Below are 24,903 nucleotides of genomic sequence, written 5' to 3'. Positions count from 1 at the left end.
TCTTCTCCCATCCACTCTGGAATGTCCAAACGCAGCTTTTAGAAGAAACGTGTTTCAACCTCCCTGATTCTAAGCATAGATGCAACTTCCTAAAAGGAACCAACACACAGCATATGAGTTCGTAATAAGCGGGTCTTCTGTGTTTTAAACGCATTCTTACTGCTAACTCTTATAAGCGTCTCTAGGGCGGGAAAAGACTGTTTCTGCATTCTCCAAAGAAAGGGTTTCTGAACTGCTGGAAGCACACATCAGTTTAACTCTGGAAGTTGAATAAACACATTGACAACCATTCTGCTAGATAGCTCCGTTTTGGTTTTAGAGCAAGGTATTTCTCTTTACAGCCTGTTCTCCCATCCACTCTGGAATGTCCAAACGCAGCTTTTAGAAGAAACGTGTTTCTTCCTCGCTGAATCTAAACATAGATGCAACTTCCTAAAAGGAACCAACACACAGCAGATGAGTTCGTAAGAAGCGGGTCTTCTGTGTTTTAAACGCATTCTTACTGCTAACTCTTATATGTGTCTCTAGGGCTAGAATTGACGGTTTCTGCATTCTGCAAAGAAAGGGTTTCTGAACTGCTGCAAACACATATATGTTTACCTCTGGAAGTTGAATACACACATTGACAACCATTCTGCTAGATAGCTCCGTTTTGGTTTTAGAGCAAGTTATTTCCCTTTACAGCCTGTTCTCCCATCCACTCTGGAATGTCGAAATGCAGCTTTTAGAAGAAACGTGTTTCTACCTCGCTGAATCTAAACATAGATGCAACTTCCTAAAAGGAACCAACACACAGCAGATGAGTTCGTAAGAAGCGGGTCTTCTGTGTTTTAAACGCATTCTTACTGCTAACTCTTATATGCGTCTCTAGGGCTTGAAATGACTTATTCTGCATTCTCCAAAGAAATAGTTTCTGAACTGCTGCAAACACACATCAGTTTACCTCTGGCTGTTGAATACACACATTGACATCCATTCTGCTACATAGCTCCGTTTTGGTTTTAGAGCAAGATATTTCTCTTTACAGCCTGTTCTCCCATCCACTCTGGAATGTCCAAACGCAGCTTTTAGAAGAAACGTGTTTCTACCTCGCTGAATCTAAACATAGATGCAACTTCCTAAAAGGAACCAACACACAGCAGATGACTTCGTAAAAAGCGGGTCTTCTGTGTTTTAAACGCATTCTTACTGCTAACTCTTATATGCGTCTCCAGGGCTTGAAATGACTGATTCTGCATTCTCCAAAGAAAGGGTTTCTAAACTGCTGCAAACACACATCAGTGTAACTCTGGCTGTTGAATACACACATTGACAACCATTCTGCTAGATAGCTCCGTTTTGGTTTTAGAGCAAGGTATTTCTCTTTACAGCCTCTTCTCCCATCCACTCTGGAATGTCCAAACGCAGCTTTTAGAAGAAACGTGTTTCAACCTCCCTGATTCTAAGCATAGATGCAACTTCCTAAAAGGAACCAACACACAGCATATGAGTTCGTAATAAGCGGGTCTTCTGTGTTTTAAACGCATTCTTACTGCTAACTCTTATAAGCGTCTCTAGGGCGGGAAAAGACTGTTTCTGCATTCTCCAAAGAAAGGGTTTCTGAACTGCTGCAAACACACATATGTTTAACTCTGGAAGTTGAATACACACATTGACAACCATTCTGCTAGATAGCTCCGTTTTGGTTTTAGAGCAAGGTATTTCTCTTTACAGCCTGTTCTCCCATCTACTCTGGAATGTCCAAACGCAGCTTTTAGAAGAAACGTGTTTCTACCTCGCTGAATCTAAACATAGATGCAACTTCCTAAAAGGAACCAACACACAGCAGATGACTTCGTAAAAAGCGGGTCTAATGTGTTTTAAACGCATTCTTACTGCTAACTCTTATAAGCGTTTCTAGGGCGGGAAAAGACTGTTTCTGCATTCTCCAAAGAAAGGGTTTCTGAACTGCTGCAAACACACATATGTTTAACTCTGGAAGTTGAATACACACATTGACAACCATTCTGCTAGATAGCTCCGTTTTGGTTTTAGAGCAAGGTATTTCTCTTTACAGCCTGTTCTCCCATCCACTCTGGAATGTCCAAACGCAGCTTCTAGAAGAAACGTGTTTCTACCTCGCTGAATCTAAACATAGATGCAACTTCCTAAAAGGAACCAACACACAGCAGATTAGTTCGTAAGAAGCGGGTCTACTGCGTTTTAAACGCATTCTTACTGCTAACTCTTATATGCGTCTCTAGGGCTTGAAATGACTAATTCTGCATTCTCCAAAGAAAGGGTTTCTGAACTGCTGCAAACACACATCAGTTTAACTCTGGCTGTTGAATACACACATTGAAAACCATTCTGCTAGATAGCTCCGTTTTTGTTTTAGAGCAAGATATTTCTCTTTACAGCCTGTTCTCCAATCCACTCTGAAATGTCCAAACGCAGCTTTTAGAGGAAACGTGTTTCTACCTCGCTGAATCTAAACATAGATGAAACTTCCTAAAAGGAACCAACACACAGCAGATGAGTTCGTAAGAAGCGGGTTTTCTGTGTTTTAAACGCATTCTTAGTGCTAACTCTTATATGTGTCTCTAGGGCTTGAAATGACGTTTTCTGCATTCTCCAAAGAAAGGGTTTCTGAACTGCTGCAAACACACATCAGTGTAACTCTGGCTGTTGAATACACACATTGACAACCATTCTGCTAGATAGCTCCGTTTTGGTTTTAGAGCAAGGTATTTCTCTTTACAGCCTGTTCTCCCATCCACTCTGGAATGTCCAAACGCAGCTTTTAGAAGAAACGTGTTTCTACCTCGCTGAATCTAAACAAAGATGAAACTTCCTAAAAGGAACCAACACAGAGCATATGAGTTCGTAAGAAGCGGGTCTTCTCTGTTTAAAACGCATTCTTACTGCTAACCCTTTTATGCGTCTCTAGGGATGGAAAAGACTGTTTCTGCATTCTCCAAAGAAAGGGTTTCTGAACTGCTGCAAACACACATATGTTTAACTCTGGAAGTTGAATACACACATTGACAACCATTCTGCTAGATAGCTCTGTTTTGGTTTTAGAGCAAGGTATTTCTCTTTACAGCCTGTTCTCCCATCCACTCTGGAATGTCCAAACGCAGCTTTTAGAAGAAACGTGTTTCTACCTCGCTCAATCTAAACATAGATGCAACTTCCTAAAAGGAACCAACACACAACAGATGAGTTCGTAAGAAGCGGGTCTTCTGTGTTTTAAACGCATTCTTACTGCTAACTCTTATAAGCGTCTCTAGGGCGGGAATAGACTGTTTCTGCATTCTCCAAAGAAAGGGTTTCTGAACTGCTGCAAACACACATATGTTTAACCATGGAAGTTGAATACACACATTGACAACCATTCTGCTAGATAGCTCCGTTTTATTTTTAGAGCAAGGTATTTCTCTTTACAGCCTGTTCTCCCATCCACTCTGGAATGTCCAAACGCAGCTTTTAGAAGAAACGTGTTTCTACCTCGCTGAATCTAAACATAGATTCAACTTCCTAAAAGGAACCAACACACAGCAGATGAGTTCGTAAGAAGCGGGTCTTCTGTGTTTTAAACGCATTCTTACTGCTAACTCTTATATGCGTCTCTAGGGCTTGAAATGACTGTTTCTGCATTCTCCAAAGAAAGGGTTTCTGAACTGCTGCAAACACACATATGTTTAACTCTGGAAGTTGAATACACACATTGACAACCATTCTGCTAGATAGCTCCGTTTTGGTTTTAGAGCAAGGTATTTCTCTTTACAGCCTGTTCTCCCATCCACTCTGGAATGTCCAAACGCAGCTTCTAGAAGAAACGTGTTTCTACCTCGCTGAATCTAAACATAGATGCAACTTCCTAAAAGGAACCAACACACAGCAGATTAGTTCGTAAGAAGCGGGTTTTCTGTGTTTTAAACGCATTCTTAATGCTAACTCTTATATGTGTCTCTAGGGCTTGAAATGACGGATTCTGCATTCTCCAAAGAAAGGGTTTCTGAACTGCTGCAAACACAAATCAGTTTATCTCAGGAAGTTGAATACACACATTGACAACCATTCTGCTAGATAGCTCCGTTTTGGTTTTAGAGCAAGGTATTTCTCTTTACAGCCTCTTCTCCTATCCACTCTGGAATATCCAAACGCAGCTTTTAGAAGAAACGTGTTTCTACCTCGCTGAATCTAAACATAGATGCAACTTCCTAAAAGGAACCAACACACAGCAGATGAGTTCGTAAGAAGCGGGTCTTCTGTGTTTTAAACGCATTCTTACTGCTAACCCTTATATGCGTCTCAAGGGCTTGAAATGACTGATTCTGCATTCTCCAAAGAAAGGGTTTCTAAACTGCTGCAAACACACATCAGTGTAACTCTGGCTGTTGAATACACACATTGACAACCATTCTGCTAGATAGCTCCGTTTTGGTTTTAGAGCAAGGTATTTCTCTTTACAGCCTGTTCTCCCATCCACTCTGGAATGTCCAAACGCAGCTTTTAGAAGAAACGTGTTTCTACCTCGCTGAATCTAAACATAGATGCAACTTCCTAAAAGGAACCAACACACAGCAGATGACTTCGTAAAAAGCGGGTCTTCTGTGTTTTAAACGCTTTCTTACTGCTAACATTTATAAACCTCTCTAGGGCAGGAAAAGACTGTTTCTGCAATCTCCGAAGAAAGGGTTTCTGAACTGCTGCAAACACACATCAGTTTAACTCTGGAAGCTGAATAAACACATTGACAACCATTCTGCTAGATAGCTCCGATTTGCGTTTAGAGCAAGGTATTTCTCTTTACAGCCTGTTCTACAATCCACTCTGGAATGTCCAAACGCAGCTTTTAGAAGAAACGTGTTTCTACCTCGCTGAATCTAAACATAGATGCAACTTCCTAAAAGGAACCAACACACAGCAGATGAGTTCATAAGAAGCGGGTCTACCGCGTTTTAAACGCATTCTTACTGCTAACTCTTATATGCGTCTCTAGGGCTTGAAATGACTAATTCTGCATTCTCCAAAGAAAGGGTTTCTGAACTGCTGCAAACACACATCAGTTAAACTCTGGCTGTTGAATACACACATTGAAAACCATTCTGCTAGATAGCTCCGTTTTTGTTTTAGAGCAAGATATTTCTCTTTACAGCCTGTTCTCCAATCCACTCTGAAATGTCCAAACGCAGCTTTTAGAAGAAACGTGTTTCTACCTCGCTGAATCTAAACATAGATGAAACTTCCTAAAAGGAACCAACACACAGCAGATGAGTTCGTAAGAAGCGGGTCTTCTGTGTTTTAAACGCATTCTTACTGCTAACTCTTATATGTGTCTCTAGGGCTTGAAATGACGTTTTCTGCATTCTCCAAAGAAAGGGTTTCTGAACTGCTGCAAACACACATCAGTGTAACTCTGGCTGTTGAATACACACATTGACATCCATTCTGCTAGATAGCTCCGTTTTGGTTTTAGAGCAAGGTATTTCTCTTTACAGCCTGTTCTCCCATCCACTCTGGAATGTCCAAACGCAGCTTTTAGAAGAAACGTGTTTCTACCTCACTGAATCTAAACAAAGATGAAACTTCCTAAAAGGAACCAACACAGAGCATATGAGTTCGTAAGAAGCGGGTCTTCTCTGTTTAAAACGCATTCTTACTGCTAACCCTTTTATGCGTCTCTAGGGCTGGAAAAGACTGTTTCTGCATTCTCCAAAGAAAGGGTTTCTGAACTGCTGCAAACACACATATGTTTAACTCTGGAAGTTGAATACACACATTGACAACCATTCTGCTAGATAGCTCTGTTTTGGTTTTAGAGCAAGGTATTTCTCTTTACAGCCTGTTCTCCCATCCACTCTGGAATATCCAAACGCAGCTTTTAGAAGAAACGTGTTTCTACCTCGCTCAATCTAAACAAAGATGCAACTTCCTAAAAGGAACCAACACACAACAGATGAGTTCGTAAGAAGCGGGTCTTCTGTGTTTTAAACGCATTCTTACTGCTAACTCTTATAAGCGTCTCTAGGGCGGGAATAGACTGTTTCAGCATTCTCCAAAGAAAGGGTTTCTGAACTGCTGCAAACACACATATGTTTAACCATGGAAGTTGAATACACACATTGACAACCATTCTGCTAGATAGCTCCGTTTTATTTTTAGAGCAAGGTATTTCTCTTTACAGCCTGTTCTCCCATCCACTCTGGAATGTCCAAACGCAGCTTTTAGAAGAAACGTGTTTCTACCTCGCTGAATCTAAACATAGATTCAACTTCCTAAAAGGAACCAACACACAGCAGATGAGTTCGTAAGAAGCGGGTCTTCTGTGTTTTAAACGCATTCTTACTGCTAACTCTTATATGCGTCTCTAGGGCTTGAAATGACTGTTTCTGCATTCTCCAAAGAAAGTGTTTCTGAACTGCTGCAAACACACATCAGTTTAACTATGGCTGTTGAATACACACATTGACAACCATTCTGCTAGATAGCTCCGTTTTGGTTTTAGAGCAAGATATTTCTCTTTACAGCCTGTTCTCCCATCCACTCTGGAATGTCCAAACGCAGCTTTTAGAAGAAACGTGTTTCTACCTCGCTGAATCTAAACATAGATGCAACTTCCTAAAAGGAACCAACACACAGCAGATGAGTTCATAAGGAGCGGGTCTTCTGTGTTTTAAACGCATTCTTACTGCTAACTCTTATAAGCGTCTCTAGGGCGGGAAATGACTGTTTCTGCATTCTCCAAAGAAAGGGTTTCTGAACTGCTGCAAACACACATATGTTTAACTCTGGAAGTTGAATACACACATTGCCAACCATTCTGCTAGATAGCTCCGTTTTGGTTTTAGAGCAAGGTATTTCTCTTTACAGCCTCTTCTCCCATCCACTCTGGAATGTCCAAACGCAGCTTTTAGAAGAAACGTGTTTCTCCCTCGCTGAATCTAAACATAGATGCAACTTCCTAAAAGGAACCAACACACAGCAGATGAGTTCGTAAGAAGCGGGTCTTCTGTGTTTTAAACGCATTCTTACTGCTAACTCTTATATGTGTCTCTAGGGCTAGAATTGACGGTTTCTGCATTCTGCAAAGAAAGGGTTTCTGAACTGCTGCAAACACACATATGTTTAACTCTGGAAGTTGAATACACACATTGACAACCATTCTGCTAGATAGCTCCGTTTTGGTTTTAGAGCAAGGTATTTCTCTTTACAGCCTGTTTTCCCATCCACTCTGGAATGTCCAAACGCAGCTTTTAGAAGAAACGTGTTTCTACCTCGCTGAATCTAAACATAGATGCAACTTCCTAAAAGGAACCAACACACAGCAGATGAGTTCGTAAGAAGCGGGTCTTCTCTGTTTAAAACGCATTCTTACTGCTAACCCTTTTATGCGTCTCTAGGGCTGGAAAAGACTGTTTCTGCATTCTCCAAAGAAAGGGTTTCTGAACTGCTGCAAACAAACATCAGTTTAACTCTGGAAGTTGAATACACACATTGACAACCATTCTGCTAGATACCTCCGTTTTGGTTTTAGAGCAAGGTATTTCTCTTTACAACCTGTTCTCCCATCCACTCTGCAATGTCCAAACGCAGCTTTTAGAAGAAACGTGTTTCTACCTCGCTGAATCTAAACATAGATGCAACTTCCTAAAAGGAACCAACACACAACAGATGAGTTCGTAAGAAGCGGGTCTTCTGTGTTTTAAACGCATTCTTACTGCTAACTCTTATAAGCGTCTCTAGGGCGGGAAAAGACTGTTTCTGCATTCTCCAAAGAAAGGGTTTCTGAACTGCTGCAAACACACATATGTTTAACTCTGGAAGTTGAATACACACATTGACAACCATCCTGCTAGATAGCTCCGTTTTGGTTTTAGAGCAAGGTATTTCTCTTTACAGCCTGTTCTCCCATCTACTCTGGAATGTCCAAACGCAGCTTTTAGAAGAAACGTGTTTCTACCTCGCTGAATCTAAACATAGATGCAACTTCCTAAAAGGAACCAACACACAGCAGATGACTTCGTAAAAAGCGGGTCTAATGTGTTTTAAACGCATTCTTACTGCTAACTCTTATAAGCGTTTCTAGGGCGGGAAAAGACTGTTTCTGCATTCTCCAAAGAAAGGGTTTCTGAACTGCTGCAAACACACATATGTTTAACTCTGGAAGTTGAATACACACATTGACAACCATTCTGCTAGATAGCTCCGTTTTGGTTTTAGAGCAAGGTATTTCTCTTTACAGCCTGTTCTCCCATCCACTCTGGAATGTCCAAACGCAGCTTCTAGAAGAAACGTGTTTCTACCTCGCTGAATCTAAACATAGATGCAACTTCCTAAAAGGAACCAACACACAGCAGATTAGTTCGTAAGAAGCGGGTCTACTGCGTTTTAAACGCATTCTTACTGCTAACTCTTATATGCGTCTCTAGGGCTTGAAATGACTAATTCTGCATTCTCCAAAGAAAGGGTTTCTGAACTGCTGCAAACACACATCAGTTTAACTCTGGCTGTTGAATACACACATTGAAAACCATTCTGCTAGATAGCTCCGTTTTTGTTTTAGAGCAAGATATTTCTCTTTACAGCCTGTTCTCCAATCCACTCTGAAATGTCCAAACGCAGCTTTTAGAGGAAACGTGTTTCTACCTCGCTGAATCTAAACATAGATGAAACTTCCTAAAAGGAACCAACACACAGCAGATGAGTTCGTAAGAAGCGGGTTTTCTGTGTTTTAAACGCATTCTTAGTGCTAACTCTTATATGTGTCTCTAGGGCTTGAAATGACGTTTTCTGCATTCTCCAAAGAAAGGGTTTCTGAACTGCTGCAAACACACATCAGTGTAACTCTGGCTGTTGAATACACACATTGACAACCATTCTGCTAGATAGCTCCGTTTTGGTTTTAGAGCAAGGTATTTCTCTTTACAGCCTGTTCTCCCATCCACTCTGGAATGTCCAAACGCAGCTTTTAGAAGAAACGTGTTTCTACCTCGCTGAATCTAAACAAAGATGAAACTTCCTAAAAGGAACCAACACAGAGCATATGAGTTCGTAAGAAGCGGGTCTTCTCTGTTTAAAACGCATTCTTACTGCTAACCCTTTTATGCGTCTCTAGGGATGGAAAAGACTGTTTCTGCATTCTCCAAAGAAAGGGTTTCTGAACTGCTGCAAACACACATATGTTTAACTCTGGAAGTTGAATACACACATTGACAACCATTCTGCTAGATAGCTCTGTTTTGGTTTTAGAGCAAGGTATTTCTCTTTACAGCCTGTTCTCCCATCCACTCTGGAATGTCCAAACGCAGCTTTTAGAAGAAACGTGTTTCTACCTCGCTCAATCTAAACATAGATGCAACTTCCTAAAAGGAACCAACACACAACAGATGAGTTCGTAAGAAGCGGGTCTTCTGTGTTTTAAACGCATTCTTACTGCTAACTCTTATAAGCGTCTCTAGGGCGGGAATAGACTGTTTCTGCATTCTCCAAAGAAAGGGTTTCTGAACTGCTGCAAACACACATATGTTTAACCATGGAAGTTGAATACACACATTGACAACCATTCTGCTAGATAGCTCCGTTTTATTTTTAGAGCAAGGTATTTCTCTTTACAGCCTGTTCTCCCATCCACTCTGGAATGTCCAAACGCAGCTTTTAGAAGAAACGTGTTTCTACCTCGCTGAATCTAAACATAGATTCAACTTCCTAAAAGGAACCAACACACAGCAGATGAGTTCGTAAGAAGCGGGTCTTCTGTGTTTTAAACGCATTCTTACTGCTAACTCTTATATGCGTCTCTAGGGCTTGAAATGACTGTTTCTGCATTCTCCAAAAAAGTGTTTCTGAACTGCTGCAAACACACATCAGTTTAACTATGGCTGTTGAATACACACATTGACAACCATTCTGCTAGATAGCTCCGTTTTGGTTTTAGAGCAAGATATTTCTCTTTACAGCCTGTTCTCCCATCCACTCTGGAATGTCCAAACGCAGCTTTTAAAAGAAACGTGTTTCTACCTCGCTGAATCTAAACATAGATGCAACTTCCTAAAAGGAACCAACACACAGCAGATGAGTTCGTAAGAAGCGGGTCTTCTGTGTTTTAAACGCATTCTTACTGCTATCTCTTATAAGCGTTTTTAGGGCGGGAAAAGACTGTTTCTGCATTCTCCAAAGAAAGGGTTTCTGAACTGCTGCAAACACACATATGTTTAACTCTGGAAGTTGAATACACACATTGACAACCATTCTGCTAGATAGCTCCGTTTTGGTTTTAGAGCAAGGTATTTCTCTTTACAGCCTCTTCTCCCATCCACTCTGGAATGTCCAAATGCAGCTTTTAGAAGAAACGTGTTTCTACCTCGCTGAATCTAAACATAGATGCAACTTTCTAAAAGGAACCAACACACAGCAGATGAGTTCGTAAGAAGCGGGTCTTCTGTGTTTTAAACACATTCTTACTGCTAACTCTTATATGCGTCTCTAGGGCTTGAAATGACTTATTCTGCATTCTCCAAAGAAAGAGTTTCTGAACTGCTGCAAACACACATCAGTTTAACTCTGGCTGTTGAATACACACATTGACAACCATTCTGCTACATAGCTCCGTTTTGGTTTTAGAGCAAGATATTTCTCTTTACAGCCTGTTCTCCCATCCACTCTGGAATGTCCAAACGCAGCTTTTAGAAGAAACGTGTTTCTACCTCGCTGAATCTAAACATAGATGCAACTTCCTAAAAGGAACCAACACACAGCAGATGAGTTCATAAGGAGCGGGTCTTCTGTGTTTTAAACGCATTCTTACTGCTAACTCTTATAAGCGTCTCTAGGGCGGGAAATGACTGTTTCTGCATTCTCCAAAGAAAGGGTTTCTGAACTGCTGCAAACACACATATGTTTAACTCTGGAAGTTGAATACACACATTGCCAACCATTCTGCTAGATAGCTCCGTTTTGGTTTTAGAGCAAGGTATTTCTCTTTACAGCCTCTTCTCCCATCCACTCTGGAATGTCCAAACGCAGCTTTTAGAAGAAACGTGTTTCTCCCTCGCTGAATCTAAACATAGATGCAACTTCCTAAAAGGAACCAACACACAGCAGATGAGTTCGTAAGAAGCGGGTCTTCTGTGTTTTAAACGCATTCTTACTGCTAACTCTTATATGTGTCTCTAGGGCTAGAATTGACGGTTTCTGCATTCTGCAAAGAAAGGGTTTCTGAACTGCTGCAAACACACATATGTTTAACTCTGGAAGTTGAATACACACATTGACAACCATTCTGCTAGATAGCTCCGTTTTGGTTTTAGAGCAAGGTATTTCTCTTTACAGCCTGTTTTCCCATCCACTCTGGAATGTCCAAACGCAGCTTTTAGAGGAAACGTGTTTCTACCTCGCTGAATCTAAACATAGATGCAACTTCCTAAAAGGAACCAACACACAGCAGATGAGTTCGTAAGAAGCGGGTCTTCTCTGTTTAAAACGCATTCTTACTGCTAACCCTTTTATGCGTCTCTAGGGCTGGAAAAGACTGTTTCTGCATTCTCCAAAGAAAGGGTTTCTGAACTGCTGCAAACAAACATCAGTTTAACTCTGGAAGTTGAATACACACATTGACAACCATTCTGCTAGATACCTCCGTTTTGGTTTTAGAGCAAGGTATTTCTCTTTACAGCCTGTTCTCCCATCCACTCTGCAATGTCCAAACGCAGCTTTTAGAAGAAACGTGTTTCTACCTCGCTGAATCTAAACATAGATGCAACTTCCTAAAAGGAACCAACACACAACAGATGAGTTCGTAAGAAGCGGGTCTTCTGTGTTTTAAACGCATTCTTACTGCTAACTCTTATAAGCGTCTCTAGGGCGGGAAAAGACTGTTTCTGCATTCTCCAAAGAAAGGGTTTCTGAACTGCTGCAAACACACATATGTTTAACTCTGGAAGTTGAATACACACATTGACAACCATTCTGCTAGATAGCTCCGTTTTGGTTTTAGAGCAAGGTATTTCTCTTTACAGCCTGTTCTCCCATCTACTCTGGAATGTCCAAACGCAGCTTTTAGAAGAAACGTGTTTCTACCTCGCTGAATCTAAACATAGATGCAACTTCCTAAAAGGAACCAACACACAGCAGATGACTTCGTAAAAAGCGGGTCTAATGTGTTTTAAACGCATTCTTACTGCTAACTCTTATAAGCGTTTCTAGGGCGGGAAAAGACTGTTTCTGCATTCTCCAAAGAAAGGGTTTCTGAACTGCTGCAAACACACATATGTTTAACTCTGGAAGTTGAATACACACATTGACAACCATTCTGCTAGATAGCTCCGTTTTGGTTTTAGAGCAAGGTATTTCTCTTTACAGCCTGTTCTCCCATCCACTCTGGAATGTCCAAACGCAGCTTCTAGAAGAAACGTGTTTCTACCTCGCTGAATCTAAACATAGATGCAACTTCCTAAAAGGAACCAACACACAGCAGATTAGTTCGTAAGAAGCGGGACTACTGCGTTTTAAACGCATTCTTACTGCTAACTCTTATATGCGTCTCTAGGGCTTGAAATGACTAATTCTGCATTCTCCAAAGAAAGGGTTTCTGAACTGCTGCAAACACACATCAGTTTAACTCTGGCTGTTGAATACACACATTGAAAACCATTCTGCTAGATAGCTCCGTTTTTGTTTTAGAGCAAGATATTTCTCTTTACAGCCTGTTCTCCAATCCACTCTGAAATGTCCAAACGCAGCTTTTAGAAGAAACGTGTTTCTACCTCGCTGAATCTAAACATAGATGAAACTTCCTAAAAGGAACCAACACACAGCAGATGAGTTCGTAAGAAGCGGGTTTTCTGTGTTTTAAACGCATTCTTAGTGCTAACTCTTATATGTGTCTCTAGGGCTTGAAATGACGTTTTCTGCATTCTCCAAAGAAAGGGTTTCTGAACTGCTGCAAACACACATCAGTGTAACTCTGGCTGTTGAATACACACATTGACAACCATTCTGCTAGATAGCTCCGTTTTGGTTTTAGAGCAAGGTATTTCTCTTTACAGCCTGTTCTCCCATCCACTCTGGAATGTCCAAACGCAGCTTTTAGAAGAAACGTGTTTCTACCTCGCTGAATCTAAACAAAGATGAAACTTCCTAAAAGGAACCAACACAGAGCATATGAGTTCGTAAGAAGCGGGTCTTCTCTGTTTAAAACGCATTCTTACTGCTAACCCTTTTATGCGTCTCTAGGGCTGGAAAAGACTGTTTCTGCATTCTCCAAAGAAAGGGTTTCTGAACTGCTGCAAACACACATCAGTTTAACTATGGCTGTTGAATACACACATTGACAACCATTCTGCTAGATAGCTCTGTTTTGGTTTTAGAGCAAGGTATTTCTCTTTACAGCCTGTTCTCCCATCCACTCTGGAATATCCAAACGCAGCTTTTAGAAGAAACGTGTTTCTACCTCGCTGAATCTAAACATAGATTCAACTTCCTAAAAGGAACCAACACACAGCAGATGAGTTCGTAAGAAGCGGGTCTTCTGTGTTTTAAACGCATTCTTACTGCTATCTCTTATATGCGTCTCTAGGGCTTGAAATGACTGTTTCTGCATTCTCCAAAGAAAGTGTTTCTGAACTGCTGCAAACACACATCAGTTTAACTATGGCTGTTGAATACACACATTGACAACCATTCTGCTAGATAGCTCCGTTTTGGTTTTAGAGCAAGATATTTCTCTTTACAGCCTGTTCTCCCATCCACTCTGGAATGTCCAAACGCAGCTTTTAGAAGAAACGTGTTTCTACCTCGCTGAATCTAAACATAGGTGCAACTTCCTAAAAGGAACCAACACACAGCAGATGAGTTCGTAAGAAGCGGGTCTTCTGTGTTTTAAACGCATTCTTACTGCTAACTCTTAGAAGCGTTTTTAGGGCGGGAAAAGACTGTTTCTGCATTCTCCAAAGAAAGGGTTTCTGAACTGCTGCAAACACACATATGTTTAACTCTGGAAGTTGAATACACACATTGACAACCATTCTGCTAGATAGCTCCGTTTTGGTTTTAGAGCAAGGTATTTCTCTTTACAGCCTCTTCTCCCATCCACTCTGGAATGTCCAAACGCAGCTTTTAGAAGAAACGTGTTTCTACCTCGCTGAATCTAAACATATATGCAACTTCCTAAAAGGAACCAACACACAGCAGATGAGTTCGTAAGAAGCGGGTCTTCTGTGTTTTAAACGCATTCTTACTGCTAACTCTTATATGCGTCTCTAGGGCTTGAAATGACTTATTCTGCATTCTCCAAAGAATGAGTTTCTGAACTGCTGCAAACACACATCAGTTTAACTCTGGCTGTTGAATACACACATTGACAACCATTCTGCTACATAGCTCCGTTTTGGTTTTAGAGCAAGATATTTCTCTTTACAGCCTCTTCTCCCATCCACTCTGGAATGTCCGAACGCAGCTTTTAGAATAAACGTGTTTCTACCTCGCTGAATCTAAACATAGATGCAACTTCCTAAAAGGAACCAACACACAGCAGATGAGTTCGTAAGAAGCGGGTTTTCTGTGTTTTAAACGCATTCTTACTGCTAACTCTTATATGTGTCTCTAGGGCTTGAAATGACGGTTTCTGCATTCTCCAAAGAAAGGGTTTCTGAACTGCTGCAAACACAAATCAGTTAATCTCAGGAAGTTGAATACACACATTGACAACCATTCTGCTAGATAGCTCCGTTTTGGTTTTAGAGCAAGGTATTTCTCTTTACAGCCTCTTCTCCTATCCACTCTGGAATATCCAAACGCAGCTTTTAGAAGAAACGTGTTTCTACCTCGCTGAATCTAAACATAGATGCAACTTCCTAAAAGGAACCAACACACAGCAGATGAGTTCGTAAGAAGCGGGTCTTCTGTGTTTTAAACGCATTCTTACTGCTAACTCTTATATGCGTCTCCAGGGCTTGAAATGACTGATTCTGCATTCTCCAAAGAAAGGGTTTCTAAACTGCTGCAAACACACATCAGTGTAACTCTGGCTGTTGAATACACACATTGACAACCATTCTGCTAGATAGCTCCGTTTTGGTTTTAGAGCAAGGTATTTCTCTTTACAGCCTCTTCTCCCATCCACTCTGGAATGTCCAAACGCAGCTTTTAGAAGAAACGTGTTTCAACCTCCCTGATTCTAAGCATAGATGCAACTTCCTAAAAGGAACCAACACACAGCATATGAGTTCGTAATAAGCGGGTCTTCTGTGTTTTAAACGCATTCTTACTGCTAACTCTTATAAGCGTCTCTAGGGCGGGAAAAGACTGTTTCTGCATTCTCCAAAGAAAGGGTTTCTGAACTGCTGGAAGCACACATCAGTTTAACTCTGGAAGTTGAATAAACACATTGACAACCATTCTGCTAGATAGCTCCGTTTTGGTTTTAGAGCAAGGTATTTCTCTTTACAGCCTGTTCTCCCATCCACTCTGGAATGTCCAAACGCAGCTTTTAGAAGAAACGTGTTTCTTCCTCGCTGAATCTAAACATAGATGCAACTTCCTAAAAGGAACCAACACACAGCAGATGAGTTCGTAAGAAGCGGGTCTTCTGTGTTTTAAACGCATTCTTACTGCTAACTCTTATATGTGTCTCTAGGGCTAGAATTGACGGTTTCTGCATTCTGCAAAGAAAGGGTTTCTGAACTGCTGCAAACACATATATGTTTACCTCTGGAAGTTGAATACACACATTGACAACCATTCTGCTAGATAGCTCCGTTTTGGTTTTAGAGCAAGTTATTTCCCTTTACAGCCTGTTCTCCCATCCACTCTGGAATGTCGAAATGCAGCTTTTAGAAGAAACGTGTTTCTACCTCGCTGAATCTAAACATAGATGCAACTTCCTAAAAGGAACCAACACACAGCAGATGAGTTCGTAAGAAGCGGGTCTTCTGTGTTTTAAACGCATTCTTACTGCTAACTCTTATATGCGTCTCTAGGGCTTGAAATGACTTATTCTGCATTCTCCAAAGAAATAGTTTCTGAACTGCTGCAAACACACATCAGTTTACCTCTGGCTGTTGAATACACACATTGACATCCATTCTGCTACATAGCTCCGTTTTGGTTTTAGAGCAAGATATTTCTCTTTACAGCCTGTTCTCCCATCCACTCTGGAATGTCCAAACGCAGCTTTTAGAAGAAACGTGTTTCTACCTCGCTGAATCTAAACATAGATGCAACTTCCTAAAAGGAACCAACACACAGCAGATGACTTCGTAAAAAGCGGGTCTTCTGTGTTTTAAACGCATTCTTACTGCTAACTCTTATATGCGTCTCCAGGGCTTGAAATGACTGATTCTGCATTCTCCAAAGAAAGGGTTTCTAAACTGCTGCAAACACACATCAGTGTAACTCTGGCTGTTGAATACACACATTGACAACCATTCTGCTAGATAGCTCCGTTTTGGTTTTAGAGCAAGGTATTTCTCTTTACAGCCTCTTCTCCCATCCACTCTGGAATGTCCAAACGCAGCTTTTAGAAGAAACGTGTTTCAACCTCCCTGATTCTAAGCATAGATGCAACTTCCTAAAAGGAACCAACACACAGCATATGAGTTCGTAATAAGCGGGTCTTCTGTGTTTTAAACGCATTCTTACTGCTAACTCTTATAAGCGTCTCTAGGGCGGGAAAAGACTGTTTCTGCATTCTCCAAAGAAAGGGTTTCTGAACTGCTGGAAGCACACATCAGTTTAACTCTGGAAGTTGAATAAACACATTGACAACCATTCTGCTAGATAGCTCCGTTTTGGTTTTAGAGCAAGGTATTTCTCTTTACAGCCTGTTCTCCCATCCACTCTGGAATGTCCAAACGCAGCTTTTAGAAGAAACGTGTTTCTTCCTCGCTGAATCTAAACATAGATGCAACTTCCTAAAAGGAACCAACACACAGCAGATGAGTTCGTAAGAAGCGGGTCTTCTGTGTTTTAAACGCATTCTTACTGCTAACTCTTATATGTGTCTCTAGGGCTAGAATTGACGGTTTCTGCATTCTGCAAAGAAAGGGTTTCTGAACTGCTGCAAACACATATATGTTTACCTCTGGAAGTTGAATACACACATTGACAACCATTCTGCTAGATAGCTCCGTTTTGGTTTTAGAGCAAGTTATTTCCCTTTACAGCCTGTTCTCCCATCCACTCTGGAATGTCGAAATGCAGCTTTTAGAAGAAACGTGTTTCTACCTCGCTGAATCTAAACATAGATGCAACTTCCTAAAAGGAACCAACACACAGCAGATGAGTTCGTAAGAAGCGGGTCTTCTGTGTTTTAAACGCATTCTTACTGCTAACTCTTATATGCGTCTCTAGGGCTTGAAATGACTTATTCTGCATTCTCCAAAGAAATAGTTTCTGAACTGCTGCAAACACACATCAGTTTACCTCTGGCTGTTGAATACACACATTGACATCCATTCTGCTACATAGCTCCGTTTTGGTTTTAGAGCAAGATATTTCTCTTTACAGCCTGTTCTCCCATCCACTCTGGAATGTCCAAACGCAGCTTTTAGAAGAAACGTGTTTCTACCTCGCTGAATCTAAACATAGATGCAACTTCCTAAAAGGAACCAACACACAGCAGATGACTTCGTAAAAAGCGGGTCTTCTGTGTTTTAAACGCATTCTTACTGCTAACTCTTATATGCGTCTCCAGGGCTTGAAATGACTGATTCTGCATTCTCCAAAGAAAGGGTTTCTAAACTGCTGCAAACACACATCAGTGTAACTCTGGCTGTTGAATACACACATTGACAACCATTCTGCTAGATAGCTCCGTTTTGGTTTTAGAGCAAGGTATTTCTCTTTACAGCCTCTTCTCCCATCCACTCTGGAATGTCCAAACGCAGCTTTTAGAAGAAACGTGTTTCAACCTCCCTGATTCTAAGCATAGATGCAACTTCCTAAAAGGAACCAACACACAGCATATGAGTTCGTAATAAGCGGGTCTTCTGTGTTTTAAACGCATTCTTACTGCTAACTCTTATAAGCGTCTCTAGGGCGGGAAAAGACTGTTTCTGCATTCTCCAAAGAAAGGGTTTCTGAACTGCTGGAAGCACACATCAGTTTAACTCTGGAAGTTGAATAAACACATTGACAACCATTCTGCTAGATAGCTCCGTTTTCGTTTTAGAGCAAGGTATTTCTCTTTACAGCCTGTTCTCCCATCCACTCTGGAATGTCCAAACGCAGCTTTTAGAAGAAACGTGTTTCTTCCTCGCTGAATCTAAACATAGATGCAACTTCCTAAAAGGAACCAACACACAGCAGATGAGTTCGTAAGAAGCGGGTCTTCTGTGTTTTAAACGCATTCTTACTGCTAACTCTTATATGCGTCTCCAGGGCTTGAAATGACTGTTTCTGCATTCCCCAAAGAAAGTGTTTCTGAACTGCTGCAAACACACATCAGTTTAACTATGGCTGTTGAATACACACATTGACAACCATTCTGCTAGATAGCTCCGTTTTGGTTTTAGAGCATGATATTTCTCTTTACAGCCTGTTCTCCCATCCACTCTGGAATGTCCAAACGCAGCTTTTAGAAGAAACGTGTTTCAACCTCCCTGATTCTAAGCATAGATGCAACTTCCTAAAAGGAACCAACACACAGCATATGAGTTCGTAATAAGCGGGTCTTCTGTGTTTTAAACGCATTCTTACTGCTAACTCTTATATGCGTCTCTAGGGCTTGAAATGACTGTTTCTGCATTCTCCAAAGAAAGTGTTTCTGAACTGCTGCAAACACACATCAGTTTAACTATGGCTGTTGAATACACACATTGACATCCATTCTGCTAGATAGCTCCGTTTTGGTTTTAGAGCAAGATATTTCTCTTTACAGCCTGTTCTCCAATCCACTCTGGAATGTCCAAACGCAGCTTTTAGAAGAAACGTGTTTCTACCTCGCTGAATCTAAACATAGATGAAACTTCCTAAAAGGAACCAACACACAGCAGATGACTTCGTAAAAAGCGGGTCTTCTGTGTTTTAAACGCATTCTTACTGCTAACTCTTATAAGCGTTTCTAGGGCGGGAAAACACTGTTTCTGCATTCTCCAAAGAAAGGGTTTCTGAACTGCTGCAAGCACACATATGTTTAACTCTGGAAGTTGAATACACACATTGACAACCATTCTGCTAGATAGCTCCGTTTTGGTTTTAGAGCAAGGTATTTCTCTTTACAGCCTGTTCTCCCATCCACTCTGGAATGTCCAAACGCACCATTTAGAAGAACCGTTTTTCTACCTCGCTGAATCTAAACATAGATGCAACTTCCTAAAAGGAACCAACACACAGCAGATGAGTTCGTAAGAAGCGGGTTTTCTGTGTTTTAAACGCATTCTTACTGCTAACTCTTATATATGTCTCTAGGGCTTGAAATGACGTTTTCTGCGTTCTCCAAAGAAAGGGTTTCTGAACTGCTGCAAACACAAATCAGTTTATCTCAGGAAGTTGAATACACACATTGACAACCATTCTGCTAGATAGCTCCGTTTTGGTTTTAGAGCAAGGTGTTTCTCTTTACAGCCTCTTCTCTTATCCACTCTGGAATATCCAAACGCAGCTTTTAGAAGAAACGTGTTTCTACCTCGCTGAATCTAAACATAGATGCAACTTCCTAAAAGGAACCAACACACAGCAGATGAGTTCGTAAGAAGCGGGTCTTCTGTGTTTTAAACGCATTCTTACTGCTAACTCTTATATGCGTCTCTAGTTCTTGAAATGACTGATTCTGCATTCTCCAAAGAAAGGGTTTCTAACCTGCTGCAAACACACATCAGTGTAACTCTGGCTGTTGAATACACACATTGACAACCATTCTGCTAGATAGCTCCGTTTTGGTTTTAGAGCAAGGTATTTCTCTTTACAGTCTGTTTTCCCATCCACTCTGGAATGTCCAAACGCAGCTTTTAGAAGAAACGTGTTTCTACCTCGCTGAATCTAAACATAGATGCAACTTCCTAAAAGGAACCAAAACACAGCAGATGAGTTCGTAAGAAGCGGGTCTTCTGTTTTTTAAACGCATTCTTACTGCTAACTCTTATAAGCGTTTCTAGGGCGGGAAAAGACTGTTTCTGCATTCTCCAAAGAAACGGTTTCTGAACTGCTGCAAACACACATATGTTTATCTCTGGAAGTTGAATACACACATTGACAACCATTCTGCTAGATAGCTCCGTTTTGGTTTTAGAGCAAGGTATTTCTCTTTACAGCCTCTTCTCCCATCCACTCTGGAATGTCCAAACGCAGCTTTTAGAAGAAACGTGTTTCTACCTCGCTGAATCTAAACAAAGATGAAACTTCCTAAAAGGAACCAACACAGAGCAGATGAGTTCGTAAGAAGCGGGTCTTCTCTGTTTAAAACGCATTCTTACTGCTAACCCTTTTAAGGGTCTCTAGGCCTGGAAAAGACTGTTTCTGCATTCTCCAAAGAAAGGGTCTCTGAACTGCTGCAAACACACAACAGTTTAACTCTGTACGTAGAATACACACATTGACAACCATTCTGCTAGATAGCTCCGTTTTGTTTTTAGAGCAAGGTATTTCTTTTTACAGCCTGTTCTCCCATCTACTCTGGAATGTCCCAACGCAGCTTTTAAAAGAAACGTGTTTCTTCCTCGCTGAATCTAAACATAGATGCAACTTCCTAAAAGGAACCCACACACAGCAGATGAGTTCGTAAGAAGCGGGTCTTCTGTGTTTTAAACGCATTCTTACTGTTAACATTTATAAACCTCTCTAGGGCAGGAAAAGACTGTTTCTGCAATCTCCGAAGAAACTGTTTCTGAACTGCTGCAAACACACATCAGTTTAACTCTGGAAGCTGAATAAACACATTGACAACCATTCTGCTAGATAGCTCCGATTTGCGTTTAGAGCAAGGTATTTCTCTTTACAGCCTGTTCTCCAATCCACTCTGGAATGTCCAAACGCAGCTTTTAGAAGAAACGTGTTTCTACCTCGCTGAATCTAAACATAGATGCAACTTCCTAAAAGGAACCAACACACAGCAGATGAGTTCATAAGAATCAGGTCTACTGCGTTTTAAACGCATTCTTACTGCTAACTCTTATATGCGTCTCTAGGGCTTGAAATGACTAATTCTGCATTCTCCAACGAAAGGGTTTCTGAACTGCTGCAAACACACATCAGTTAATCTCTGGCTGTTGAATACACACATTGACAACCATTCTGCTAGATAGCTCCGTTTTGGTTTTAGAGCAAGATATTTCTCTTTACAGCCTGTTCTCCAATCCACTCTGGAATGTCCAAATGCAGCTTTTAGAAGAAACGTGTTTCTACCTCGCTGAATCTAAACATAGATGCAACTTCCTAAAAGGAACCAACACACAGCAGATGAGTTCGTAAGAAGCGGGTCTTCTGTGTTTTAAACGCATTCTTACTGCTAACTCTTATAAGCGTTTTTAGGGCGGGAAAAGACTGTTTCTGCATTCTCCAAAGAAAGGGTTTCTGAACTGCTGCAAACACACATATGTTTAACTCTGGAAGTTGAATACACACATTGACAACCATTCTGCTATATAGCTCCGTTTTGGTTTTAGAGCAAGGTATTTCTCTTTACAGCCTCTTCTCCCATCCACTCTGGAATGTCCAAACGCAGCTTTTAGAAAAAACGTGTTTCTACCTCGCTGAATCTAAACATAGATGCAACTTCCTAAAAGGAACCAACACACAGCAGATGAGTTCGTAAGAAGCGGGTCTTCTGTGTTTTAAACGCATTCTTACTGCTAACTCTTATATGCGTCTCTAGGGCTTGAAATGACTTATTCTGCATTCTCCAAAGAATGAGTTTCTGAACTGCTGCAAACACACATCAGTTTAACTCTGGCTGTTGAATACACACATTGACAACCATTCTGCTACATAGCTCCGTTTTGGTTTTAGAGCAAGATATTTCTCTTTACAGCCTCTTCTCCCATCCACTCTGGAATGTCCGAACGCAGCTTTTAGAAGAAACGTGTTTCTACCTCGCTGAATCTAAACATAGATGCAACTTCCTAAAAGGAAACAACACACAGCAGATGAGTTCGTAAGAAGCGGGTTTTCTGTGTTTTAAACGCATTCTTACTGCTAACTCTTATATGTGTCTCTAGGGCTTGAAATGACGGTTTCTGCATTCTCCAAAGAAAGGGTTTCTGAACTGCTGCAAACACAAATCAGTTAATCTCAGGAAGTTGAATACACACATTGACAACCATTCTGCTAGATAGCTCCGTTTTGGTTTTAGAGCAAGGTATTTCTCTTTACAGCCTCTTCTCCTATCCACTCTGGAATATCCAAACGCAGCTTTTAGAAGAAACGTGTTTCTACCTCGCTGAATCTAAACATAGATGCAACTTCCTAAAAGGAACCAACACACAGCAGATGAGTTCGTAAGAAGCGGGTCTTCTGTGTTTTAAACGCATTCTTACTGCTAACTCTTATATGCGTCTCAAGGGCTTGAAATGACTGATTCTGCATTCTCCAAAGAAAGGGTTTCTAAACTGCTGCAAACACACATCAGTGTAACTCTGGCTGTTGAATACACACATTGACAACCATTCTGCTAGATAGCTCCGTTTTGGTTTTAGAGCAAGGTATTTCTCTTTACAGCCTGTTCTCCCATCCACTCTGGAATGTCCAAACGCAGCTTTTAGAAGAAACGTGTTTCAACCTCCCTGATTCTAAGCATAGATGCAACTTCCTAAAAGGAACCAACACACAGCATATGAGTTCGTAATAAGCGGGTCTTCTGTGTTTTAAACGCATTCTTACTGCTAACTCTTATAAGCGTCTCTAGGGCGGGAAAAGACTGTTTCTGCATTCTCCAAAGAAAGGGTTTCTGAACTGCTGGAAGCACACATCAGTTTAACTCTGGAAGTTGAATAAACACATTGACAACCATTCTGCTAGATAGCTCCGTTTTCGTTTTAGAGCAAGGTATTTCTCTTTACAGCCTGTTCTCCCATCCACTCTGGAATGTCCAAACGCAGCTTTTAGAAGAAACGTGTTTCTTCCTCGCTGAATCTAAACATAGATGCAACTTCCTAAAAGGAACCAACACACAGCAGATGACTTCGTAAGAAGCGGGTCTTCTGTGTTTTAAACGCATTCTTACTGCTAACTCTTATATGTGTCTCTAGGGCTAGAATTGACGGTTTCTGCATTCTGCAAAGAAAGGTTTTCTGAACTGCTGCAAACACATATATGTTTACCTCTGGAAGTTGAATACACACATTGACAACCATTCTGCTAGATAGCTCCGTTTTGGTTTTATAGCAAGGTATTTCTCTTTACAGCCTGTTTTCCCATCCACTCTGGAATGTCCAAACGCAGCTTTTAGAAGAAACGTGTTTCTACCTCGCTGAATCTAAACATAGATGCAACTTCCTAAAAGGAACCAACACACAGAAGATGAGTTCGTAAGAAGCGGGTCTTCTGTGTTTTAAACGCATTCTTACTGCTAACTCTTATAAGTGTCTCTAGGGCGGGAAAAGACTGTTTCTGCATTCTCCAAGGAAAGGGTTTCTGAACTGCTGCAAACACACATATGTTTAACTCTGGAAGTTGAATACACACATTGACAACCATTCTGCTAGATAGCTCCGTTTTGGTTTTAGAGCAAGGTATTTCTCTTTACAGCCTGTTCTCCCATCCACTCTGGAATGTCCAAACGCAGCTTTTAGAAGAAACGTGTTTCTACCTCGCTGAATCTAAACATAGATTCAACTTCCTAAAAGGAACCAACACACAGCAGATGAGTTCGTAATAAGCGGGTCTTCTGTGTTTTAAACGCATTCTTACTGCTAACTCTTATACGCGTCTCTAGGGCTTGAAATGACTGTTTCTCCATTCTCCAAAGAAAGTGTTTCTGAACTGCTGCAAACACACATCAGTTTAACTATGGCTGTTGAATACACACATTGACAACCATTCTGCTAGATAGCTCCGTTTTGGTTTTAGAGCATGATATTTCTCTTTACATCCTGTTCTCCCATCCACTCTGGAATGTCCAAACGCAGCTTTTAGAAGAAATGTGTTTTTACCTCGCTGAATCTAAACATAGATGCAACTTTCTAAAAGCAACCAACACACAGCAGATGAGTTCGTAAGAAGCGGGTCTTCTGTGTTTTAAACGCATTCTTACTGCTAACTCTTATAAGCGTTTTTAGGGCGGGAAAAGACTGTTTCTGCATTCTCCAAAGAAAGGGTTTCTGAACTGCTGCAAACACACATATGTTTAACTCTGGAAGTTGAATACACACATTGACAACCATTCTGCTAGATAGCTCCGTTTTGGTTTTAGAGCAAGGTATTTCTCTTTACAGCCTCTTCTCCCATCCACTCTGGAATGTCCAAACGCAGCTTTTAGAAGAAACGTGTTTCTACCTCGCTGAATCTAAACATAGATGCAACTTCCTAAAAGGAACCAACACACAGCAGATGAGTTCGTAAGAAGCGGGTCTTCTGTGTTTTAAACGCATTCTTACTGCTAACTCTTATATGCGTCTCTAGGGCTTGAAATGACTTATTCTGCATTCTCCAAAGAAAGAGTTTCTGAACTGCTGCAAACACACATCAGTTTAACTCTGGCTGTTGAATACACACATTGACAACCATTCTGCTACATAGCTCCGTTTTGGTTTTAGAGCAAGATATTTCTCTTTACAGCCTCTTCTCCCATCCACTCTGGAATGTCCGAACGCAGCTTTTAGAAGAAACGTGTTTCTACCTCGCTGAATCTAAACATAGATGCAACTTCCTAAAAGGAAACAACACACAGCAGATGAGTTCGTAAGAAGCGGGTTTTCTGTGTTTTAAACGCATTCTTACTGCTAACTCTTATATGTGTCTCTAGGGCTTGAAATGACGGTTTCTGCA

Source organism: Saimiri boliviensis, chromosome 18 (genome assembly GCF_048565385.1).
Source record: "Saimiri boliviensis isolate mSaiBol1 chromosome 18, mSaiBol1.pri, whole genome shotgun sequence".
NCBI lineage: Eukaryota > Metazoa > Chordata > Mammalia > Primates > Cebidae > Saimiri > Saimiri boliviensis.
This window is presented reverse-complemented; position numbering follows the sequence as displayed.